The sequence below is a fragment of the Petaurus breviceps genome, unplaced genomic scaffold, assembly GCF_028583685.1.
Source record: "Petaurus breviceps papuanus isolate PSGF00001 unplaced genomic scaffold, PetGlider_PUasm1.0 90752, whole genome shotgun sequence".
Taxonomy (NCBI): domain Eukaryota; kingdom Metazoa; phylum Chordata; class Mammalia; order Diprotodontia; family Petauridae; genus Petaurus; species Petaurus breviceps.
Window position 1 is genome coordinate 6,688,158 of NW_027187336.1, and position 27,848 is coordinate 6,716,005.

The 27,848-nt window shown below is 37.6% G+C and overlaps 1 pseudogene; it reads right to left on the reverse strand.

Moving 5' to 3' along the window:
- Positions 1 to 1,309: 1,309 nt before the first annotated feature.
- LOC138146143 (ATP synthase F(0) complex subunit B1, mitochondrial pseudogene) lies at positions 1,310 to 27,486 on the reverse strand (annotated as a pseudogene).
- Positions 27,487 to 27,848: the final 362 nt, after the last annotated feature.

The window sequence follows — 27,848 nt, forward strand, 5'->3', positions numbered from 1 at the left end:
ATTCAATACCTCTTCTATAGATCTGCTAAGGTCCCAGTTACATGCCTTAAAATGTAAATAAGGGCAATTAGAACCACCAGCTGACTCTGGCAAGCATAGAATCACACAATTTGCAATGGTCCCACTGAGGGAGGGATTCTTTGGTGTTGACTCTCTATTCAGAAACATGGTTTCCTCTTTCAATCCTAGCATGGGCTTTCAGGTCAATAGGAACAAATGGCATTTGAAGTCTGAATGTCCTGGTACCATCCTAGCTCATAGGGTCATGCATTAAGAATATCTAGTCTTAAGAATTGCTCATTTTCTTCCTGAAATTAACTATTATCATTCTTAATAGTTATGTTCTTGAATTCTTCAGGCATACATTTCACTCTGACAGTGATAGCTTGGGAATTTATAGCAAAACAAAAAGCAAAACTTTAGACTAAGGGCAGCTAGGTGGTACAGTGAGTAGAGCACCAGCCCTGGAGTCAGGAGGACCTGGGTTCGGATCTGGTCTCAGACTCTTGACACACACACACAAAAACTAGCCATGTGACCTTGGGCAAGTCACTTAACCCCAATTGCCCTACCCTCCCCCCTCCAAAAAGCAAAAAAGCAAAACCTTAGACCAAAATCTTCTGGGTTCTCTCCCAACTGTTCCCCCCACGCCCCTACACACACATTTTGTGCTACATCCAATGCACAGTCATTTTAGCAGCTAACCTTGTTTCATCCTCCCCACTTTTTTTCAATACCATAAAGCTTAAGACAGGAAGGGAAAACAAAAACCAAAAAACATTTCAAAGGTCCCAAATTTGCTCAACCACAGAGCAACAGCAAAGTTACTATTTCTTTTGAAAAAGAATAAAAAAGAATGAGGAAAAGATTACAGAAGCTTTTCTCTGTGGGTTAGAAAAAAAAAAACCTCATCCAAAGGTCCATATGTAGGCTGCACCCTCTTCCTGATCCCCACTATGCTTAGTAAGGCTCAGAACAACTTTGCAGATTTCTGTCCCTCACTTTCTTTTTTTCCCCCACGGTATCAGTTATCTTATCTCAAGATGGCAAACTAAGCCAAAAGTCCAATTTAAGATATAATTCAAGTAGTGATTCTTAAATTCATTAAAGTTCTTCAAACATTACATAAAAATAAGGAGTATCGGATGGGCTGAAAAAGGACTTCTCAATAAATAACTAACCTCATACTTCTAGAAAAATTCAGACAGCTTTCAGAGGGATGGCAATACAATTTTAGGAGACAGATTTTTATCACGAATCATAGACAATATAGTTTCTACAATACTAGTAAAAACTACTTTTTCCTGCCTTAATTGTGATGAAATATTTGTGCAGAACTTCCGGTGCTTGTGCCTCCTTTGCTAACAACTTTAGACAAGCAATTGTTGCTGAGTGAGAGGTTCTGTACCTCATGGTTCTCTTCCACAGTGACCACATGTTCTTGCTTCTTACAGGTATCATGTTCTACAGGGCCATCAGGAGATCCTTCACCTCAGTGTCCACTTTCACAAAGACGGCTAGTGTCATGGCAGTGCTGTTCCTCTAGACATCAAAAAGATAGCAGCATTTGGCAACTAGGGTTTGTTGTTTCTTCTCCATGACTGTTGCATCTTGAAATTTTTTTAATGAAACCTGCTTCAACTCTTCCACCTCAGTAATATGGTCTGTTCTGAGTTTATCAGCAAAAGCTGCTACAGAGGCACCATTTATTTTTAACTATATAGATAAGAAGCCACAGTGTTGACATAACAACAAAGGTATTAGCAGTAATAACATTGATTTCTTGGGAGAGAAGACACAGGTTAAGTCCTGTTCCCAACACATTAAGGAACCGTAGCTCCAGTTTTAGAATATTTATACTCAAAGAAATTTCTCAGGTATCATTCTATGATGAACTTTTCATCCATACTCAAGAAGAGATGGCAAAGAAGCCAGAAGTGGGGAGACCCTGCATGAAACATTCTTATTGCCTGAAGCTCCCCTCAGAGCTAGTGGAGCTTTGTCCTGGAGCTCCAGAGGATGGTAAGGTATAACCCTTATAGACCGTAGTGTCCCTATGACTCTGTTGGGGAGGATTTATCAGCCAAAACATTGAGATGGTGGGGGAAAAAATCTCATGCGAGGAAGTGAGCAAGTCCTTCCTGCCCTCACTATACTTTTCCTAGGCTCCGGTGACTGTCACTGCTTCTCTCAACATGGTCACCTGGATGGAACCTCTTTCCCATTCTCTCTTACAAGTGCCCAGCCTCCTGGTCCTCTGCTTCCTGGCACATGTCCAAAGATGTGGAGGGATGAGGTTTTGGTGGAAAAAGTCACACCCCCACCAGGTACCAGGTCAGGGTATTCTGCCCCCACCCTACTACCCCTGGGGCATCAGGGGCATTTGGAACTGTCTGCCCCAAACAAGACAGGCAGGTGTCTCAGAAACCACAATCCCTAATATCCTTGGAAATGCCTGCAGAAGGCTGACTCAGACAGTGCTACATAGGTTTTATATAATTGGAATAAACCTAGAAGCAACAATACTCCAAGAAAAGAGTAAAATGGGTCAATGGCTCCTAAAGTGTTGTGAGAACAATTATCTAAGGTGGAATGGGGCTTAAAGGCAGCTTCTGACAATGAAGGAGGAAGTTTAGAAGGTCTTAAGAAGAGCTGAGGTTAACATTCATATGATCAGACCATGACAACCACAATTTTTTCTTTCAGAGGATCACAGATCTGGAATTGAAAGATACTTTATAACTTTAGTCTAACCCCTTCATTTTATGGATAAAGAAACTAAAGCCTAGAGAAGTTAAAAGACCTACCCAAGGTCATACAGTGAGAGAACTAGAATTTTTTACCCAGAACCTCTGACCCCAAATTTCAACTCTTTTTCCTTTTTTAATTTTTTTGTATCCCCAGGTCTTAACATAGTACTTGCACATGGTAGACACTTAATAAATGTTTACTGACAGATTGATCAATAATCCCTAAAGGAAAACAACTTAAAACACAAGAAATTAGACAATGTAAATATTATATGCTGGAAACTAATTATTTTCACAGAAAGATATGGCCTAAAACCCTAACTACAGAGTGATCTGTAGACATAATACTACTGAAGTTAAAAGAATATTTATACTGCCCTTATCACACATACCCCACATTTCAGAGACTCACAGAATATTAGAGTTAGGAAGAAACTCAGAAGTCATTTGTAGTCATAAAACACTGATGGAGGTAGCCCAGGATCCTGAACCCATGAACCTCAGGAATAGCAATACTTCTAGCAGTTTCCTGCTATCATAATTCCAGAAAGCAACATCTGTAAAGCTGTAATCTGGCAATTATTTCTATAGATGCTATAGCAATTGCTATTGAAGAAAGTTCTTGCCACCAAAATCTTTTGCATTATCATATGGTTCAACATCAGAAATTAATATGATTTTATAAGTAGCGTTGACTAAAGAGGCACTGAAGTGATTTTCCTAAAGTACAATTTCAATTAAGTGATTTTTTCCATGCTACTCAATAAACTTCTGTGGTTTTCCCTTACATCCAAGAGCAAATACAAAATGCTGTTTGACATTTAAAGTCCTTCATCACCTAGCCCTCCCCTACATTTCCAATCCTTTTATGCCTTAATCCCTAATAGTGATGTGTTTACCTCCTGGATGTTCTATAAACAAGACATTCCATTTTCCATCTCCAGGCTTTTTACCTGGTTTTATTCCATGCCTTGAACACTCTCCTCCACTCAGCCTAAAGACCTCCCTAACTTCCTTTATGTCTCAACAAAAATCTTGTCTTTTACTGGAAGTCTTTCTCTTAATTCTAGTGAAATTATGCTAGATCTATTAACCATTTCTTATGGTTCTATTTTTTATTCCTTTCATTATTTTTTTAGAGACAGAATGATGTAGTAGAGAGAATATGAATGTACAGGCAAGAAGACTTGGTATAATTATTACTGGTTCTGTGACCCTGGGTAAAGCACATAACCTCTCTGGGCTTCCCTTTCCCTCCCCCAAAAATGAGGAGATTGGATTGATGACCCTTTCCAGTTCTAAATCAATGATCCTATGGTCTCTAAAGGTCTCTAAATTTCTTAGGTTGAATAACACTTGATGATAAGGTGAATGACAGGATCAAAGCCATATGATATCCTGAAATGAAATTGTTGAGATAGATTTCATTCACCTGGTAAGGAGGTGAATGAAATTATTAAAATTTATTAAAGAAAAATTATTAATTGTTTATTAAATAAAAATTATTAAATTTTTATTAAATAAAAATTAAATGAAATTATTAAATACCTACAATGTGTAACATTGAACCAGTTTTTAATCTATCTGCTAAATATGGATCATAGACCTAGAGCTCAAGGTAGTATTTCCACTCTGACTTGTCCTACTCCCTCATTTTATAGATGAGGAAACTGAGTCTCAGAGGAATAAAATGATTTGGTAGGATTTGAACCCAGAGCCTTTTGACTCTAGAGATAGTCTTCTTTCAACTGTGCTATGCCCATTCTGCCATTTACAATCTCTCTAGGTCTGAACCTATTTGGTATAATGTGTATTTCTGAATAACAATGAGTTTTTACTTCAGTTTATATTTTCTCTGATATTTTGATACATGATGGCTAAACCATTTGACTCTGTAGGACATCTCTTTTCAAGCATAAGACACAGATAAGAAGTAATAGTATCGGGCGGCTAGGTGGCGCAGTGAGTAAAGTGCTGGCCCTGGAGTCAGGAGGTCCTGAGTTTGGTTCCAGCCTCAGACTCAACACCCACACAAAATATCTAGCCGTGTAACCTTGGGCAAGTTACTTAACCCCAATTGCCCTCCAAAAGGCAAAAAAAAAAAAAAAAAAGTAATAATATCATTGGTCTATGGGCCGCCATGTGAAACATGAAACTTTCATGTCTGTAGGCCTTTTAGCAGTGACATAAACATTTATAAATGGAGAAAAGCTGCTGTGTGTGTTTCACAGGAGTGGCTGCTAATAATGAACTTTGTGAGAAAGTTATTTTAACCTTCAGCTTCATAGAACTTGGCATCACATCAGGATTGCAACGAACTGAGTGCCAGGACTCCAACTATGGCAAACCGGCCCTCTCTGCTCATCTGGAAATTGTATGAAGCCTTCTGCCATTTACCTCATAGTTCAGAACTGCCCAAGCAAAGCTGAGCTATGCCATATGGCTCTGTAGCTGAAAAAAATACCTAACCAGTTCCCCAGATCGCTCAGGTCTATATATATATAGCAATGCTATCACTTTATGGGGAGATGAAATCTGTGGGCTTTTAAAAACAAAGGTCCCAGGAGACAGGGGTGTGAAAAAGGATAGAAGAGTATGAAGCAATCAAGCATATGTACCCTTTCAAGGAGAACTGTGAGTGGTTTGGGATCGTGGCTACTTATTTATTGTGGGTCCCATTATGTTTTCTTTTGAAAATAGGTTTAAGTCAGTGTGGATATAAATGTTCTCAGTTAATTACAAATTTGAATACTTTAGCAAAAGATCTGTTACCCTACTTCCACAAAGCTAAGAAAATTCTAGCTCTCATTTAATGAGTTAAACCAAACTAAATAGAGAGTTATAATTCATAATTGCAATCTCTCAAGTTTAAACTTTATTTGTTCACCATGGTTTCTAATGTCCCAGAGGATCCATGAGAACAAACCTAGAATACAACACCACCATATCCTTGCCTTTGAAGGACTTGGGGATAAACTAAGGGGACAGTTCTGGCTGGGGCCTTTCTAGCAGTAATTTAGCCATGATATTCTGTCTTGAGAAGGTTGTGATATTCTGATCTACCTAGTACAGTAGTAGAACATTACAATAGACCCCTTAAAAATAATCCATAATGGGACAGAACATAGAGGCAACCCTGAACTGATCCATCTATCTCAAGGACCCTGTCATCTCTAGCCTGACATAGAACATTCCTTCTGTATTAGTTGTATAAAGTTCTCATCATGTAGGACTGATCTCTATCCTGTCCCAAGGTCCCTAGATCTACCAAACAAATTATAGGTAGCCTCTGACCATAGGGATATGTGTAGGTGCTAGGGGAGAGGATTTAGACTTGGAAGTCCAAGATCTTTCTGGTACTCAGAATGACATTCAGTCAAATACAATTTCAGAAAAGAGAAACTATTAACACTGCTATTAAAACTCACAAAACTAATCATACTGAAGTTGGGTCAGTGACATTGTAAGGTACAATAATAGCCAGCATTTATATGACACTTTAAAGTTTACAAAGCACTTTACAAATATCATCTCATTTTTCCACTCACAACAACCTGGGAAAGTAGATTCTAACTTCCCCCCACCCCCATTTTATAAATGAGAAACTGAAGCACATAGAAGTTAAGTGACTTATCCAGGGTCACACAACTAATACAGTTGGATTCTACTCCATATTTTCCTTACTCCAGGTACAATGCTCTATCTACTGTGCCACCTAGCTAAGAAATGAATCAGAAGTCCTGACAATTCCAAATTAGTGAATGGCAAGAAAGCTTTTTTTTAATTGTCCAAAAGGATGCACAGGAAAAAAAAAGACATTGACTTTTAACTTTTCCAACTCCCTCATCCTCCTCTCCCCTCTGATGGGAGGGCAGGAAAGTATAACATTAAACCTCTCCCCACTCTTTCCCCTCCACTCTTTCCAGCTTCCTTTTGTGTGTTGTTTCTCCCCGTTAGATTGTAAACTTCTTGAGGGCAGAGGCTAGTCTTCTTTTTCTTATTGTATCCTCACTGCTTAGTACAGTGACTAGCACACAGTTGGCACTTAATAAATGTTTATTGAATTGAAGTTGTAAATTCCTAGAAGGAAGGAACTAGATTAGTTACTTTAAATCTCAAACTCTCTCTCCCTCTCTCTTCCTCTCCCTCTCTCTCTCTCTCTCTCTTTATATATATATATATATTTTTTTTTTAAATAATATAACATAACATAATGTAACATAATACAATGTGATATATCATATATAATAATAACATAACATAATATAATATGTGATACATATCACCTCTATTTATAGATATAGAAATGTATATATCTATTTCATCAGAAGGAATTATGTCCACAATTGTATGCTTAGATGAGTTATACTCTTTTATAAGCAAAGGTGCTTTTTTTTTTAGAAAGAGCACTAGTTTTAGAAAACCCATTCTGAGAAATCAGATTGAAATCCCATTTCTAATATTACCTGTGTGCCCTTGGGCAAGTCATTTAATCTCCATGGGACTTAGTTTCCTCATTTCTAAAATGAAGAAGTTGTACTGTCCTCTTGGTTCTTCTCTACCTCTAGACAAAAATCCTACAATACCATGACCTAGGTCAATGTTAATTTTATTGTGCCCCTAATGTGTTGAGCCTCCTTAAGAATTCTCTATAGGTTTACAATTCCTCTAAACACACTCCCCAAAAGTTACATAAAGAATTGTCATTTTAAAAAATCCACATCATATATCAATGAGCATTACGATAAGACTTATTTTCTTTCCTAAAATGACTCTTTTCACTTACCTCTTGCTCCTGGTCCCTTAAAAACCTAATGTAAAATTTCCCTCCCCAACATGGCATCCATGGCTTTAGACAGAGCAGGAGATCATTCTCAAATGAAATTTCTGGCTCATGCCCCACAGAGGAACAGCAATGATAAAAATAATAATAATAATAATTGTCCTCCAAACTGTTATGCCAACTGAGCAAGGAAACCATCAGAGAAATGAAACAATGATGAAGTTTGGAGTTTGGGCTCATCATCATATGTAGTCATACTATGTGCTCTTAAACAAAGCTAAGTTAATTTAAGAAAATAATACTTTCACCATAGCTAAACGTTTGTCAAGAGAATAAATGGTGAAGAGCATTTCCCTGACATACTTATGGTAAATGAATATAAACAAACCTTTCTATTTTCTGGATTTAAGCATCTCTTTTCAAAGCTTTAAGATGTTTTGTTGTGGGGATGAATGAGTTAATACAAGGCATTGTGGTTTCTATGGTTAATTTAGGACCTAAATTGAAATCTGATATGTGACCTGGGAGTATTGGGACTCTACTTCTATTTACATCTGTCTTAAAGTGAAAAAGACTAAGTTTAATCAAACTTACAGTTGGTAACAGAAAATATTTTTCTAAGTTCAGTAATATTTCCCTTTTAAAAAGAAAAACAAGAAAGAAATAAAAAACAATCTCACTTATGCTCTGTTTTAATTAGAGGATTTGACCTTTAACACTAAAAAATAGTCAAGTTTTATTGGTTTGAAATTTTCTGTAAAATAGGAGCTCCCCATAAAATACCATATTCACATAAAACAAATATTATGTCAGTTATTGGGACTTATTTATCAATTGTGCCCAGCAGTTGTAGCAGATTTCAACAATTACTTGAGCTTCACCATTTGGTTCCATCTATATTTCACCAGCACCTTACTAAAGCATACATTATACATGCACTATACACCACTGTCTTACTTAGTATTCAGGGGAGAAATGTTTCCTCAGATAAGCCTAGAATAAGTTCCCAGGGAAGCTCAGAGTATTATCCAATTTCCTAATAAGGTCATTGGATATGGCATGTTACAACACCACTACCTTCCCTTTGATCTTCCAAGTTGGAACATGTCTAATTCAAAGTGGTACTGGAAAAAATCTTGTCATTGCTAATAAAGTCCATTAACCATTACATTATGTTATTTTTCTTTCAAGGAAGCCTCTTTAAGAAATAGCATGCTATTTAAAAATTTTAACCCCAATGGCACAATTCATTCACTACCTCAGTTATTGTCAGCATAATTAGAGTGGCCAACCATCTTCCAGTATCCTGAAGGGTTTTCAGAAAAGGGATGTACACCAAAACTGCCTGGTGAAACACAAAACCAGAATGAGGGAGGGAAAGGATGGTTTGGTAGTAGAAGACAGATAAGAAGAAAAGGAAGATGGTGCATTGGCCCCTTTCCAGATGACTGTAGCAACAAATAACACATCTGGAACAAAGGTACCTTTCCCATTAGATGTAATAAGAATTTCATAGCACTTAGGCAGTTTAAAAATGCTTTTCTAACAACTCCAGGAAGAATGTAAAGCCAATATCCTCATTTTAGAATCAAGAAACTGAGGGTTCAAGAAATGACCTGATCAGAGTCACACAATTTATACCATAACTGTCAAAACCAAGATACAAGTCTCAGGTTTCCAGACTATCTAGTGTATTTTCCTAAGAGGTGCATTTCATACTGGATGGAGAGTTGGACTTGGAGCCAGGAAGACCTGGGTTTGTATCTCATCTCAGTTGCTTACTAGTTATGTAACTAGGAATAAGTCACTTAACTTTACTGGATCTCAGTTTGCTCTTCTGTAAAATTAGGGGGTCGAATTCCATGATCTCCAAGCCTTCTTCCAACTCCAAATTTATGATTCTATTATTTGACTATATTTCATTACCTTCTTTTTTAAAAAAAGTTTTTAAAAGCTTACCTGGTGTGTTGTCTTTTTACATTAAAAATCAGATGGATTCTCAAGTAAATTCAAATGAAAAAATGTTCCAATATTACATGTATGGTTTGTAAAAATATCAAAACAAGAGAAACTACCAAAATCCTTTATATCCAAGATATGATATTGACACATAAACCAAGGAGAATTAAAGAAAAAAAAAGACCCCTATAGACCAATATTTCCAATGACCATAGATGCAAAAGAATTGTAAATAAAATATTAACAAAGAGGCTAAAACAACATATCACAAAGATTATGTACTATGACCAGGTTGGTTTTATGCCAAGAATGCAGGGTTGTTATAATATTAGAAAAACAATTAACTAAATTAATAATAGAATCAACAAAAATCACATGATTTATACCTCATTGTCTTTCCCCAAGTACCCAAAGATATGTCATTATATCTTTGCCAAGGTATCAACCACAACTACTACTTCTGCTTTCAGATTCCATTCCTAAGGAATCCAAGTCTTTAGGGTCATAGTCAAAAGACAGGGATTAAGCTGACTGCGAAATGCTGTGTCAGCATTTAGCTACCAAGAAGTTAAAGAGTTGATTTTCTATTGCAATTTTCATTTTTTTCTAAACTAGTTATTATCTAAGTTTCTTTTTGGAACTTTGGGGGTAACAAAGCTTCATTGATGTCCAATTTAAGATTAAAGTGAGAAAAATGAGGAAAACCTTTAATGTTTTCAATGGAAATTAAATAGTGCAAATGTCATTTTCCCAGAAAATTCTCATTAGGCTTGATTTATTTTTGAAGCTATGGAGCTCCTAGCACTTTGTAAGAATATGTTGGTAACCAAAAATAATTTTATCCAGAGCATTCCTAATGTAGAAGGCTATTGTTTATGAATTTCTGTTTGAAATTTGCAAACAGATAGGAATTTTAGTGAAAATATATATAAGGATTAATATGAAATTCATGATTAGTTAGGCACATTAAGACAGGGAGACATCACAATATAGCAGAAATAGCACTGACTCAAGAGTCAGAGGGACCTAGGTTCAAATCCTTTCTCAACTGCCTTCTACTTATGAGACCTTGGGCAAGTGCTTGAAATCTTGAGTCTGGACCTCAGTTTCCTAATCTGAAGAATAAAATGGTTGAACTAGACCTCTGACATCTATTCTAGTTCTAGATCTTAGGAAGAGAGATATTTATCAAACTCTACCTTGTTTTAAAAAACATAAATGTTAGATTAACTGAAAATAATTGTTTTCTGCATTAGAAATACTATAGGGAAAATAAGTTTTAGTTTTATTTGTATATTTTACAAATTACAAACAATGATCTCCATGTCTTCTCTTGCTTCTGTTGTGACCATCAAAGGTCAGGGAGTATTGTTTTAATTTAGGTATTTTATTTAACCTATGTAATTCTAGCTAACAGCTTAGTAAATGAAGTTACTATGCACTTATAGGTTGTTCCTCTTAACATTGAAACCCGTATCATTATATTTGTTGTTTTTATGGAGTTGTTTCAGTTGTATCTGACTCTTTGTGACCCCTTTTGGAGTTGTCTTGGCAGAGATACTGAAGTGGTTTAGCATTTCTTTTTCCAACTCCTTTTAGAAAAGAGGAAACTGTGGCAAATAGGGTTAAGTGACTTGTTCAGGGTCACACATCTGAGGCCAGATTTGAATTCATGAGGACGAGCCTTCCTGATTCCAAGTCCAGTGCTCTACCTTCTGTGAAACCTAGCTGCCCTTATCATTGTATTAATTATTATTAGTTAACGACATTCTACTCTCTTCACATATTCATGTCCCTGGCAAGTTGGGCTTATTGAAAGGAAAATTTTTCATTTGGGCTTTTCATCCTGATTAATGAGGAAAAACAAAGAGAATGAAATGGATTTTATTATAAGTATGTCAAGGTGGCAACATGTTGACTGGCTGGTCACTGGAGATTAGCAATGACTTCAAGGTGGAGACAGCTTTTTTATAGGTAACTTTAAGATAATCCAGATAGGTCGGCAAAAGAGGTAGGCCCTTGCTTGTCAGTTTCTCCCCAAGATAGTAAGAACATGACAATTTGCAGGTAGGGGTATCTAACAAAGAGCAAATGATACAGAAAGCTGCAGACTTGGTGTCTCCTTCCTCATGAGAGCCTCCCCGACATCAAGTGATATGCAGGGCTGGGAACCATGGGATGCCCAGTCAACATAACTTTCAACAGGTTCTTTGCCAACTTTTCCCCACATAACAATCATATATCCAGGAAAGCTCATTATATTTGCTGTTTATTCTCATTATATAGTCATTCACTAACAGAGACCTTATCCCTATCTCTGGGCAAAAAAAATAGCTTCACACAGGCCCTATAGCAACTATTCATACTTTGATTCATGGTTATGTCCTTTAGTCTTTTATCTTTTGGTAATAACTGTAACTTTTCCTTATTATTCTCTTTTTCCCTCCTCTATTTTCTAGTCTAACCCAAATAACCAGTGATCAATTCTCAAAATGTAGACACATCCCCTACCAAACAAAGGTTAGTGAGGGAATAGAACAGAGTTTCCTTTTCTCCATGAGGGATATCATATGACTTTGTATCCTTTTACCTGAGTCCTTTCTTCTCAGGTCCCAATCACTTCATCCTTCAGTCATCTTTGGTCACCTGAACATATACTAGATATTATATGATAGAAGGAAAACAATCAAATGAGTTTAAAATACCTTTGTCCAAGAAATTTAAAGTTCAAAAGCTTTGGTGTTCCTATAGAAGATAATCCATCTTTCATAAATATCTCAGATGATGTGTGAAAACAAAAACATAGAAACCTATGGAGAACATTCACTGAGGACCCAGAGGAACAAAAGAACAACTGAGGAAAACTGAAAAACAAAACAAAACTAGATGTCTAATCCTTGTAATCTAAGGTGGATGACTTACACTTATCACTATTGCTGCTTTGTCCCTTGTAGGTTGCCTCATTCACAAGTTTCCAAAGAACTCAGTAGATCCCTAAGGTAAGGGATCGATTTTTCCCTGAGTACTAGAGTTTGGGTCCAAAGTGGATTAGATTTGGCAGCAACAAGAAGCTGGGGTGAGGGAGGTGTCTGAGAAAATGGCAGAACAGAGAAAGGGAAGATTGTGTTAGCAAGACTAGATGGATATTGAAGTCAGGCAGGTACCAGTCAGCAACCACAAAAGAGTAGCAATCTGAAAAAAGCACTTGAAAACAACAGTTTTCTTGCTTCACCCTATTTCTCCCAACTGGTTGTAAAGACAAGAGTATGAGGAATTTTCTCATCTTTCCTTCTTCTTCATCCCCACTCTGCCCTAGAAAAGAATGCTATTTCCTTAAGAGCTATCTACCTCACTTATATGGGGATCTCTCCCTGCATAAGGTTGATTTTTGTTATTGCTGATGCTATTAATCTTGATTAATTTACATAAAGAATTTCTTTTCTTTTCCATTTCCACACATTTCCAAAGTGTGATTACAAATGCTGCAGACTATGCCAAGAGGGTCACAACTTGGAAAATATTTTATATTCCACAAAAGATATAGGCTAATTCTTCATTCCCAGTTTATTGGTCAAAGAAATCACTTGGGATGTATTTTATTAGACATCTTATCCTCTATGTTTCATAGATGAGCTCCCAAGGGCAATTATAATGAATGAAACTCAAGGTCTGTCCTTAGAGACTATGAGGCTGTCTTTCATTTCTATTGGTTGTAGTCACCAGTTATAGCTGCCTGGCAAGTTTCTAAGACTAGGCTTACCATCTCTTCTCAATCTCTAGAGTAAGAAAGAGTAGAGGAGTAAGGATACTGGACCCACCTATGCTCAGGAGATAGGGCAATCTAATGTTCCCCTATGTCCTTAAGGGCACATTGTGAAAAGGGCAGACTGCCAGCTGTTACATCAATATCTGGGGGCTATACTGTCATGCTATTTTGTAGTCTTTGGTACAGAGCAGAAAGTTAAAACTTCTATAAAATGAAAACTGGAATTGGTGATGTCAAATAATGCCCTATATGACTTTACTGTACTAAGTAGGATATACATCAGGTTGAATGAAAGAAAATTCTGAATGACAAATTCATTTTTACTGCCGTTCATGTATCAACAGTATCCTATAGCTGACTGTTAACTGAGTGCAGTATAAGTGCAGGAAGGTTTATTTTAGTGGTAGTTATAAGTTTTTAATTAGCACATGGGTCAGTTATACTAAAATGTCTGCATAAAATCAATCTTAAGAGGAAGGGAATGTAAGGTCAATATAATAGGATTTATAAAAGTTCCAGACGTGCCAAAATATCAACTTTACCACCAGTCTTTATACCTGGATAGCTGAATTCCTTTAGGTCTTAAAGGTTTTCCAAGCTTCAAGAGTTCCTGATTAAAATGCAAATGACACTGGGAGGGATTATGTTTTATCAGGTAACATTTTAGTTGGGATTAGTTGCAAGTTTGCTGATAAGAAGAATTTTGGGAAAATGGAAGGGTGGATAGTAGGCTAGGCTAGGGGCTTGAGCACCACCTGGAGGAAGGAAATAGGGATGATAAGAGTAGTGGGAGGGTGAGAGACACAGATAAATTTCCAGACCTTCCAATTTTTATCTATAGTCATCCCTCAGTTGCTGAAATCCCTTAGAATAGATATTTTTATTCTCTTGCAGATACTGAGTAGTCACACCCTCTGCCCCAACCATGTTTACTTCATTCCTTAGCTTCATAAATCCTTTCTTCATAGATAGTATAAAAATAAAGGTCAGCACAGATAGGAGTTCAGCAATCATAAATTTTGAAATGATCATGTGTGAATAAATCAGGTTTTATTTATTACTTGCTAGGAACAATTGAAATACTTTGACCACTTTCAATGTCTGAAACATATAAACTTGGATTGAATTTTATTTGAAATTATAATTTAGAATTAAAATAGGATGCCATAATGAAAATGCTTGCTGTTAAACTAATTTAGATATGACAAGACAAATATTGTATCTTGACTTACTTACAGTACAATATTTCAATAGCTCCATGATCTAATCTGTGTGGACATTACCTTCTAAAGTCTAGCTATCAACCCATCCACACCTTCCCTTCCCTCTGACGTAATAAGTCTACACCTTTCCATGATTCCATTATGAGGGATCCAGGTATAGCTGTGAAGTTAACCATCTCTCAGCACTGATCAGATCACCTCCTTTACTAATTTTACTTACCACAAATGATATCCTTTATTCCACTTCTTACATATCACTGTACTCATTCCTCCTTACTGGGCATTTCCTCCTCTTTGACCTTGCTACCTATAGCAGAGACCAGTTCTTGAAGAAACTTCCACCTTAGGGCCTCACTTGATTGTTGACTGCTTTTCCCAGAACATTTTCAGCCCTCAAATTCTGCTTCATGCTACTCCCAGTTTCCTGACCATCCTCTCACCAACCAATTTGCTTCTGTCTTCACCATCCTCTGCTCCAATTAAGGAATCATGATCAACTCTACTATTGCTCCTGAAAAGACTATGCCAGCATATTCCCCATGGCACCAAATACCAATCCTATAATTTTCTAGACCAAAGTCCCCTTTCTTGCCATCTCACTCTACTTTAACTGTTGTCTCCTTCAGCAAAATTCAAGCTCCCTGAAATTAGAGACTATTTTTCCTTTTGTATTTGTGTCCTTACCACAGTGTTTGGAACAGAATAACCATTTAATATTTTTTTTTAATTCATCCACTCCACTGCTGCTTATTTATTGTTTTTTTTTTAAAGCAATCAGGGTTAAGTAACTTGCTCAAGGTTACACGGCCAGTTATTTCTGGGTGTGATGCTAAGTATCTGAGCCCGGATTTAATCCCCAGGTCATCCAACACTGGAGCCGGTGCTCTTACTCGCTGAGCCACCTGGCTACCCCTTGCTTATTTATTGTTAACATACTCTTCATTACCTTTGTTCCCTACAGCTGTCATTTTTAATAGATTGTATTGTTATAAGATTAAAAAACATTTTTCATTACTCAAAGAATTCATGTGTAAAAATGTGAGATTTTGATTTAGGGAGCAGCTTGGTATTGCGGAAAGCACTATATAATTTTCCCAAATGCAACCTCCAAAATATATTCTTACCCCATTCAATTTTGGCCCTGCTCATTTTCATTCTTAGTATTGTCTTTTCCTTGAAACTCATGCAATGAAGAAACAATACCTGCACACTCTAGTGGAAATAAGTATATTAATTTAGGATAAACTATTCCATTTTGTTTTAAGCCTCCATTTTGTAACTAAGTAGTTGTTACATAAGATGGTTTTCTTTTCTGTAATTGATGAACACTTAAGAGGTATAATTTGGCAATGATATCTGTGTTCCAAATTTGGTAAAAAAAAAAAAAAAGGTGTTGGTAACAAGTTGTTTCTCATACAATTATACATGTGGCCTTAATTTGGTCAACAACTACTAATGATGCATGTGTCCCCCAAATCTGGTAAATTAATAATAAACCTATTAGCTTCTACTGATAGTTCCCTTTCATCATGTACTTAGGTAATCAATCATAATTAGAACTTAGATGTAACTTGTAAATGTCTTTACCCAGAATTTGAAAACCCATTAGAAACTCTAGCAGCCTGACCCTGGGTTATAAGCAAAACACACTCCCATGTTTTCTATGCTTGTAAATGTGAATATCCCATGTTAACTGGGGAGCAGGCTGATTGATGGAAACTTGCCAGAGAACCATCTCAGAGGAAGAAAAATGGTCTCTAGGTGTGTAAACAGGAAACCTCATCAAGAGCACTTGCATGAGGTGCACTTACTGGGTCCTTTAAGATTAAGTAAGAGGCTGATTCCTAGAGGTGTTGATATTTATATTTTTGAATAGTCAACAAAATTTGGTTGAATTAATTGAGGAATTTAAGTCTTACTAGTGTAGTAACAGCCCTAATTAGGATGCTTAAAGGAAAACTGGTTTTAATACCAACCATAATAACAGCAATGAGCATTTATATAGTAACTGTTTGTGCAGGCACTGTGCTAAATACTTTAAAAATATTATCTCATTTGATCATCACAACTCTGGGAGGTGCTGTTATTATATCCCCATTTTACAGATGAGAAAACTAAAGTAAACAGAGAATAAGTGACTTGCCCAATTCACATAGTTAATAAGTGTCTCAGGCTGCATTTGAACTCAGCATCTCCTGACTCCAGGCCCAGAGTGCTACCTAGCTGCCTAGATAGATTTACATATGTATCATGTTTTACATAAACATAGAAGAAGAAAGAAATCCTAATTTGGTGAACTAGCACAGTGAAATGGAAGTCACTTTTTTTGACTTGAAGTCAAAAGTCTTGTTCTGCCAGTAACTCACTATAAGACTTTGGACAAGTCATGTCACCTGATTTGGCCTAAGTTACTCTATCTACAAAATATGAGAGTTAGTCTAGAGCAGGGGTTCTTAACTTTTTTTGTGTCATGGACCCTACTGGCAGTATGGTGAAGCCCATGGACCTCTTTTTCAAATAATGTCTTTAAATGTATAGAATAAAATAGAGAGGATTGTAAATAAAACCAATTTTTCTCCCATCCAAGCTCATGGACTCCTTGAAATCTAACCATGTATCCCTAGGGTCTATGGACTCTAAGTTAAGAACTCCTAGTCTAAAGGGTACTGAAACTTCCTTCTAGCTCTAGAAGGCAACTGAGTGGCTTGGTGGAGGGAATGATGGATTGGCTTGGAAACAGGAAGACCTGGACTCAGCTTCTGCTTGCCTCAGTTTCCTCATTCATAAAATGGCAATAATAATATCGCCTACCTCCCAAGGCTGTTGTGAGGAGTAAATGAGATAATAATTGTAAAATATTTATAGCAGTGCCAGCCATATACTAAGCACCATAAAAATGTTAGCTATTAGCTATTATCTTCATATAGAATGCTCCAGCATTTACTCAAGGGGAGACAGGTAAGTAGTCCTTCTTCTAGTCTCCAAATATTTTTTATTGCTGGGACCTATGAATAAACAGAAAAAAGAACTCACCTCCCTGTATATGTATATATACTTATTTATTTGTTTGTTTTTTTGTTTTGCTTTTTGGAGGGCAATTTGGGTTAAGTGACTTGCCCAAGGTCACAAGGCTAGTTTTTGTGTTTAGTGTCTGAGGCCAGATTTGAACTTAGGTCCTCCTGACTCCAGGGCCGGTGCTCTATTCACTGTTCCACCTAGCCACCCCTATATACTTATTTATTACAAAGCTTATGCAAAACAGAAATTTTTTAAAGGGATGAGATAAAGATGAAAAATATCTGACCTAGATCAAATAGGCCACTGGAATTTATTAAGGTAATGACATGCCAGAACTATGTTTTAAGAAAATACTTTGAGAGTTCTATGTAAAATGAATTAGAAAGGAGAGGCTTATGACAGGGAGGTCAATTAGGAAGCTATTACAATAGCTTAGAGGAGAGTCAATGAGGGCCTAAAAGAGGATCTTGGATATGTGATATTTTGGAGGCAAAAAATGACAAGATTTTGCAATTGATTGAAATTTGAGGGTAATGAGAGTGATGAGTAGAGAATAAGACTGAGACTGATAATCTAGGTGATTGGAAGGACTGTGGTTTCCAAAACAATAATTGCAAAATCTGGAATAGGAGCTTGAGGCAATCATAATAAAATAATAACATCATGAGATTTGTGATATGGCATAGAACCCCTCTATAGCTGCTCATTCTATATAACTCAAAATACTAAAGTGAAATGAAAAAGAGGGAAGGGCTTATTCATGAGCCACTGTCCTAGAGGGAGCATGGAGCCCACCTGAAGATTTCCTTTTATAGTCAAGGGATGATGAGTGTCAGAGTGTTGAGAAAAGAAATATTTATGAGTTATTTCTTATGTGGGTATCCAAGTCAGAGTCCTTTAGGGTCTGGTGCCTTGCAAAGAAGAAAAGTTTAGAGCTATATAGACAATGGAGTCTTTGTCAGGAAAAAGGTAGAGTGGGAGATTATTGGGAAATAATGAGTAATTACACTGGATATTAGCCCCTTGATTGGCCCTAATATCCAAATTTCTACCCTCTGATTGGTTGATCAGGTACCCATGGGAACATGTTATGGTCTCCTGGGAGTGACAGGGTCCACATCCACTTTGACAACCACTTCTCTAATCAAGGTGCTCAAATGCAACTTATTTTGCATTTTTAAAATAAGGCGACAGGCTAAATAAAATCTTTCATATATTCAATGGCTTGTTAGCCTGAGTACTTGCAAGAGAGCTTTCTTTTTGGAGGAAGCCAGCTGAGCTAAGTAGTACTGACATCCTCAGGTTTCTCTTGATGGGATGGGAGAACGGGACAGAAATTTCGTAAGAGAAACTTGAGTCCTAATTGAATGTATGATTCTAAAACGGTTAGTCATTTAGGCACATACTTGTCCTGTTTCTCTGTGGTTATTCTTATAAAGTAGTGCCACTACCTGGTACTTAATTATATATCCCAAATGAATAGGACAAATAAAAGCAAAATGCATAATTGTCGTATTTAAATACCCAAAGGAGTCAGTCACTATGCCATTTCAAATTCCTTTTATTGCTGCCATTAACCTCCATGACCCAGCTTTGACTCTCCATTTCAGTCACCCCTATTCCCTGCATTATCTCCAGCCTTCAGGTCTCCACTACTATTGCCACCACTTAAACATGATATTACTGCCCTTTTTCCCTTTGATGGCACCACAAGGCCATAGGTTAGGTTGAGTTAAAAGGTAAGAAATATATGTGAAGTTATATTTAAATCTACTGCCCTCTTACCCATTTCACAGTCAGGGTCAGTCTTAATTTAACACTTCTAGGTTCATTTCCATCCATCCTCTAAAATCAGTATTTGCCTTCTTATGGAATATAAAAAGAGCCCCTTACTGAGATAGATTTTGAATCTTAAATCAACTTCATTTCCCTGTATTTTGACCCTTGCAGCCTTAATCCAATTACCTTACCCTCTTAGATTTCTATCTCTGTCCTGACCTCTGGAACCATTTTGCTTTCTTACTTAAAAAATACTTACCTGGATTTCCAACATTCTAACTGTATTGACTCTTGGTGATTGTATATTCCTTTACCTTTTGTCCTCTTTGATTTTCTGGTTTCAAATATGTTACTTATTCCCATGATAGTACCCAGACTACTTTCTGAACCCTGTGTCTATTGCTATCAATGACCTGCTGTTATAGATAATGTGAAGAGAGCACACTAGCTTCACCAGTCATTTGAAACATGAGCTCCTCATGGGCAGGGTTCACATCTCATATGTATTCTCTCATCATTGTAACACCTTACACATAGCGTTAAGCAATGCTTGTTAATTACTGTTCATATGTGAAGGATCACAGAAGGGAGAGAGAGAGAAGTTGGGGACAGTGATATTTTGGAATAACTAAGCAGCTATAGAATTTAGATAATTAGTTTTCTGCCAAATCACATGTTCTTTTCAGAAAAAGAAAAAATTCAAATAAAAAACAATAGTGATTGATAGCTGCTACTATTATTTAATGAATAATAACAAAAACATGTTGCCTTCAATTTCTTTCCCACCTTTTTCCACACCAGCAACACCAACTACTAATCATTAGCCACAGGAAGATAAGCCTAAGAAACCCAGGAAAGAAAGGTGTTTTATCCCCCTCTGCCTCCTTGGTATTTTTTCTAGCACAGTCTTTATTGCCACCATCCCAGAAAACAACCTTGTAGAGAAAATACTTGGCAAATAAATGCTTTTATATGTATAGCAACCTTGACCTCACAGAGCTAGAAAGGAAAGTTCTCTCCACCATAGTTCTTGATCCTGTCCAATGGTTCAATATCAGCAATGGAGATTAATTTGTCAGCACAAATGACAGTCAAGAACATGCATCATGGGAACAGGACAATCTGCTTTGCTGAGGTACCCTAAAGACAACAGATCCTTTCCATCTGACTTATAGCCCAAGCCCCCTGTGTGTGTAATCTCTCCTATTAGTATCATGTGACCTCCTTAAGAGAACTGATCATTTCTGAGTTTCTGTTTATATTCCTAGGGCTTAGCACAGTGCTAGGTGCGAAGGAATGACTTGAAAAATGCTTCCCTTCCCCACAATTCATTCTTCCATTCATTCATTTATCTGTTCATTCATATATATTGTTAGGTTGGTTAGTAAGTGAAGAAACTGTTACTATCTGATAAGGCTGTAACTGGAGTTTCCACGGCCTTCTCAGTGAAGTCATAAACCTATTTCCTTCAGACAGTTTGCAAGGAATGAAAAGATGAAAAGCACAGAAAAACAACTTCAAATAGTGTTTGCATCAGAAACACCTCCTCACTAAGCGGAGACAGTTTGGGGAGAGATTAAAGAGCTTTTCTCCCCTTTGAGCCTATACCTAACTCCTTGCCGATGCTCTCTTCTCTATTGTATTTTTCATTGACATCCCAGGGAAACTATCTTCCTGATCAAGAGCCAGTGTTGATGAGCAGGAGTGACGAGATTTTTCTTCCAAAGACAAAATAAAAGGAGATGTTGCAACAATTTCTAGTTGGGAGTTTGTGAATCTTATATGAAAGAAATCCTTTGAGAACAATTTTTCCCCTGAAAATACAAGACAGAAAATACTGAAAAGGAGCAATAAGATATTATGAAGAACAGAGTAGCTTTTTAGCTATTTCTGTGCCTGACGTGTTCTCTGCCCACAGATAGTGGTGAACTAGCTGGGGGGGCCCCAGATAAAGAGAGGGCTCTAGCAGTCAGGCATAAGTCTGCCCAATTATGTCAAACCAACATACAAAATATAAGAAAATTGTACTGTCCTACATACATACCCCAAAGTCCTACTGTCCCAACTGGCGGTTGTTTCAGTTGCTCTTTTAAATCACGTATGAAGTACCTACTATGTTTGAAGCATGGTGAACAAAGAAAGGTAAAAGACAGTCCGTGATATCAAGGAGTCTACCACCTAATGAGGGAGACAATATGCAAATAACGATGAACAAACTCTATACAGATAACTTGGAAATAAGGCTTCTTATAGAAGGTGGGATTTTAAACTGAGCCTTGAAAAAGCCAGGGAAATCAGGAAGTCGAAATGAGGCAGAACATTCTCATGGGACAAATGTTTGAAGTCTGGAGATGGAGTGTCTTGCTTGAGAAACTGCAAAGATCCCAGCACCAATGGACCATATGGAAGGGAGTAAGATGCAATAATAATGGAAAAGTAGGAGGGCGCTAGGTAGTGAATGGTTTGGTTTTTTTTTTTTTTTTTGCTTTTTTGGAGGGGGCAAGGTAGGGCAATTGGGGTTAAGTGACTTGCCCAAGGTCACGTGGCTAGTAAGTATTAAGTGCTGAGGCTGGATTTGAGCTCAGGTCCTCCTAAATCCACGACCAGTGCTCTATAAACTGTGCCACCTAGATGCCCTAGTAGTGAATGGTTTTGCAGACCAAGAAGAGGGATACTTATTTGACCCTGAAGGCAATAGGGATAAACTGGAGTTTATTTAGTAGAGATGTGAAATATCAAACCAGAAATATTAGGAGGATAATTGAGTAGAGGATGTCCCAGAGTAGGAGGAGACTTGAGGCAGGGAGGTCAACCAATAGACTATCACAATAGTCTAAATGTGAGGATTCATTTTATTCTCTGGCCACAGGCACCATACCAACCTCTCCCTTCCCCCTTTCTCTTTATATATGACTTTCTTCTATATTTTTATCCCTATCTAGCTCAATCCTAGCCCTTCCCAAAATGACTTCAACTACCACTACTACTAGTCCCCTTTACATTATGCTGAAACTGCTATTCTAAACTGAAGGGTGAAGTGGATAGAATGCTAGACCTGGACTCAGGAAGACTCATCTTCCTGAGTTCAAATCTAGTCTCAGACACTTACTAGTTGTGTGACCCTGGACAAAGTCACTTAATCCTGTTGGCCTCAGTTTCCTCATCTTTAAAATGAACTATAGAAGGACATGGCGGGGCAGCAAGGTAGCACAGCAAGTAAGAGCACCGGCTCCAGTGTTGAGAAGACCTGGAGATTGAATCCCAGGCTCAGACACTTAGCACCCACCCAGAAACACCTGGCCGTGTAACCTTGAGCAAGTTACTTAACCCCAATTGCTTAGGGGCGGCCAGGTGGCTCAGCGAGTAAGAGCACTGGCTCCAGTGTCTGGATGACCTGGATCAAATCCGGGCTCAGATACTCAGCACCACACCCAGAAATAACTGGCCGTGTAACCTGGAGCAAGTTACTTAACACCGATTGCTTTAAAAAATAAAATTAAAATAAAAAAGGACATGGCAAAAAACTCCATTATCTTTGCCAAGAAAATTCCAAAGGGGGTCATGAAGAGTTGGACATGACTGAAATGACTAAACAATCACAAAATTCTTAACTGATTGTTCTACTCCTTCTGCATACCAAAAAATTTCTGAAGCAACTTCCATCTCCTTATACTACCTGAAGCCCACCATTTTTCTGAAGATCCCTTCAGGTCTTCAGGTTATCTCTTGCAACTCTCTCATTCAGATCACTCATTTCCCACTTCCTATAATCTACAAGCCTAGGAGAAGTCAAAATATTTCTTTCTCTCCATTGACAAGTACAGATGGTTGTTTTTCCATCTGATATGATTTTAACACCACCCCACCCCACTATTGTTACCTGCCAATTTCCAGGGCTTAGATCATCAACAAAAAGTTTTTCTTTAAATCCCACTAACCTTAGCAACTCCAACAGACATGATGATGACTCTCCTTGGATCCAATTAAGTTTCTAAGCTTCAATTCCAAAGACTCATTTCAACTCTACTTCACTTACCCACCAACATGGTCTCATGTTAGACCTTGAAATTACATGGAAGTGTACTCTTTTTAAGATCATAAAATCTTTATTTCTACTCTCTGACCACAAATTTTTGTTCTTCCACCTTTCCCATTCTCCTATCACAAAATCTGTTTTCCATTCACATTGTGAACTATGATACCCGAAAGTCTCAGGCCACCACACCATTATGGTTTTAAAGGAAAGATAATATAGGAAGTACAGCAACAACTTATGTTTATATGATACTTTCAAGAGTGCAGAGTGTTTATTTTTAATAAAATTGAAAAATGAGTAGAAGCTGGATAAAGATAAAGAAAATTTAGGTGGAGTTCACCTTGATACAAGTGAACCACCTTAAACCCTGCCAACTTCCTAAAAATTATATGTGCCCCTAAATGAGATGTACTTTCTTGGGGACATAGGGAATTCACTGGGATGTTTAAACAGAGGTTGGATAGTCGTATGTGGTTAGTACTTACTAGATTCCTGGTTTAGATCAGTTAGATAAGATGGACTTTGAGGTCCATTCTACTTGACGTTTATGATTAAACTAGAATTACTGCCAAATCCTGCTAGATACTTATCAGTAGGTGCCAACAAGATAAACTGAAATGTAAACTTTGTCTCAAGGGAGTTACCAGAAGCCAAGCCAATATGAGTTCAAGGATGATAAATGAAAAGTTTGTAAGGTATTCACAAGATTCCAGGAAATCCTAGGGTCATGAAAAGGCAGAGTGGTAGAGCCAGTGAGGTAATGGACTTGGAGTCAGGAAGATTCAGGCTCAATACTGTTTCAGACAATTAGTCATCTTATGACCCTGGGCAAGTCACTTAACATCTCTGATCTTCATTTTCTTTCTCTGCAAAATTAGGGGACTGGACTAGATGATCTCCAAAGTTCTTCAAGTTCTAAAACAATGATCCTATAATCCAAACTAATGATCAATGGTAGTTCTAGAAGTTAGATGTGAAGATTGAAACCATCAGCCTCCTTAGAAGAAATAAATTATAATACTTTACTTTTAGATAAGAATAATCTTAAATATAACTAGCTACAATCTGATTTAAGTAAGACAGAAATTACTTCCTGAAGTTTACAACTTTGTCATCTTACTGGTCACCATGAAACCTAGATGCCAGAGGACTTATTCCTTTCATATCAAGAATTCCCACCCTGGGACCTGCTATCCAATTTGCCTTAATTCCTTACTATGTCTAAGGCTGACTTCTGTCACGATTCACTTAACTCTCACCATGTCTTCAGCAGCCACCATACCTCCTTCCCTGACCCTGACTTTGCTGTTCTGGAAATGTAATCCAATCAGTTCTCTTGATACTGCTATAAAAGGTATGACAATCTATGATTCCATAACTCTATTCAATATCCTTGTAATATTCCAAAACAAAATATTCTTCCTTGGTCACCACTCTTCTGTATGTAGGCAGCTAGGCCACATAGTGGATAGAACCGACTTGGAGACAGGCAGACTTAAGTTTGAATCTTGTCTCAGATTTTGAGGCAGTTTACTTAATCTCCCCCCACTGATCCCAGTCTCTTCATCTCTAAAATGAAAATAACAATATCTTGTAGGTCTCTTTTGAGGATCAAACGAATAAAGAAATATAAAATATTTTGCAAACTTTAAAGTGCATTGTTAACCTTAAAATACATTAGCTATTATTGTAGTGTCGTCTCTCCCTTTTAAAACATAAGTTTTCTGAAGAGAGAGACTGTCTGTATTTTTATACTTGTATTCCCCATACATAGAACAGTGTTTGTTACATGTTATTGTTCAGTCATGCCCAATTCTTTGTGACCCCATTGACCATACTGTCTGTCCGTAGGGCTTTTTAACAAACATACTGAAGTGGTTTGCCATTTCCTTTCTAGTGGATTAAAGTAAACAAAGACTAAGTGACGTGTCCATGGTCTTTAGCTACTAAATTCCTGAGGCCAGATTTGAACTCAGGTCTTTTTGACTCCAGGCCAGCACTCTGTTCCTGAGCCATCTAGATGTTTCATTTGTTACATAGTCAGTGTTTAACAAATGCTTTTCATCATTTCATGGAGAAAAAAAATAACTCATTAGGCATAGTAGGCATGTGTCTAGTCTGTCAAGATAATTTAAAAAAAGAATGGTTAAGCAACCAAAGCATAATTAACTTCTACTGGTAATTTCTTTAAATACATTTTATTATTATACCCTATAAGATCCCCTAGTGAGGTACAAATACAATGGCCCTTGAGTTGTGATCTCTGGCAGACACATGGGGAAGTGAATCATGTTTACTTTTCCTTTCAAGGACCTTGCTCCTCTCCATAATCTGTCAGAAGATTTCCTGTACAACAGACCTTGGATGTGGTTATTGACCTGGAATCTGCTCGCTTACTTCACAGTCTTTAATTTATCATCCTTGAACTGATATTGACTCTGTTTCTGGCACCCCCTTGAGACAAAGTTTACATACCAGTTCATTTTGCTGGCACCTCCTGATAAATATCTAGCAGGCTCTGGCAGAGATTCTAGCTTAATCACATATGTAAAAGAGGAAGAGACCTCAAAGTCCACCTAGTCTAATGGTGGCCTAAACTAGGAATCTTATGCACATTGTGCACAAGTGGTCAGCCATATCATGAGGGGCATTGTCAAGCAGCTGCCAAAAATCCATATATTTGTTTTCCAACATATTGTTGGACTTTCTAAAAATCAGTTGATTCTTTTTAAACCTATTTAGACTCTTAATAACCACCTCTACCTTTTATAGATGCTCACAAACTCTCCTTTTAATAACCCATTCTATAGAACTTCACTGGCTTATGGTTTGAAATAGTTCCTTTTTACTTTTTTGACAGATTTGATAGTTTTTTAGTCCATTGGCATTTCTCCCAATGACCACAGTTCCTCTGAGAATATGCATAGACTAAGCTGTGCCTGGCCACGACAATAAGATATTTGGGGTTAGGTTAGGCAGAGACAAAGGAGGGAGAGGTAAAGTTGAATTATTGGGCTATCCAGGTATCACTGAAGTTAATGGAATGCTGCAGTGAGGATCCAGAGGAGGGGGAAGTCCGAATTAACAGCCTGAGCCACTACAAAGAGAAAATTAGTTTGAAGATAGAATGTACTTTAGAGAGAGATCTTAAGGCAGAGCAAGTCTCCGTGGACTGACCTCAAGGAGCCTCTAAGAAAAGTAGTTCAATGCCTCAAAGAACAGTCTTCTCAGATTGGAAGAAGAAGAAGAATATAGCCTCAGATTAGAACCAAATAGGTGTGGGACTATGCTAGCTACTAAAAGTAGGAACTAATCTGAAAAGGTGCTATTCTACCCCACACCAGTCCAAACGTGGAGACTGATCCCATCTCTTCCCCAGGCTAGTAAGACTAATATTTGAGATGCTGAACTACGTTTCTGAGGGGTGCATGTTGGGGACTGAAACTTGTCCCTGGAAATTTGTTCTGCCTGCAGATATATTTCCAAAGGGTCCTGTGGCAGCTAGGAGGCACAGTGTTGAGTCAGGAAGACACAAGTTCAAATTTTCTTGGCCACCTCCTAACTGTATGACCCCAAAACAAGTCATTTAACCTCATTCTCAATTTTCCTCTTTCGTCAAATTGGGATAATACAGGTATGTATCAGCAATGCAATATTCACAATGCCTATAGAAATTACAGATATGCTGATGTAATTATCCATCACAAAATATATCAGGCTTGCTATATGGGGGAATAAGCTAAAAAATTTATTAAAATACCAAAAGACTGAGTCCCAAAACCAGAAAGTGAAAGCCATCAGAGTAGTTATGAAATTGGCACAGGTAGATAAAGTAGAAAGCACCCACATTCTCAAGCCTTTAAAACAGAACAGGCTACCTCAGGCAAAGGTCCTCCTCTCCCCATTCACAGCAACCACCCAGTGTCCAGGAAATGTGCTCCCAGCAGCTCCAGCCCCTGGCAGTCCTCAGCAGGAGTCCTTAGCAGAAATTCTGGCTGACTCAAAAAGGGCTTTGTGCTGCCGCTGCCTCTGCTGATGGTGCTGCCACCATCGCCATCGCCACCACTGCTAGCCACCGCAGGAACTCTAGCTTGGCTTCCGCTTCCTCTTGCTCCGCCCTTTCCCGCTACGTCAGCAAGTCCAATGGGGCATGGAAGATGTTTAAATCCCATAACCCTCACAAGGTATATTCCTCACAGGGTTATTGTGAGGATCAAATTAAACAATATGTATAGTACAGTATAAATCCTTAAAATATTTGATATTAGCTTGCTGGTTCAACTTTATAAATGTCTATCATTCTAGAGGTCTGGAAGAAGGAAAGCAGAGATTTGTGTCCTGCACAATTCAACAGAATATGCAGCAGTGGGCTTGTTTTTATGCTTGCGCCATGTGATACCAGCTCCTTGGTCTATCTGTTCCTAAATAAGTTGTAGCTAGACAGGTTTCAGTCACTCTAAGCTTTATTCCTCTCTGAGAAAATGGTGATTGGCATTTGCTACTCATGTCAAGTGTGCTTAGAATTATCAAATGA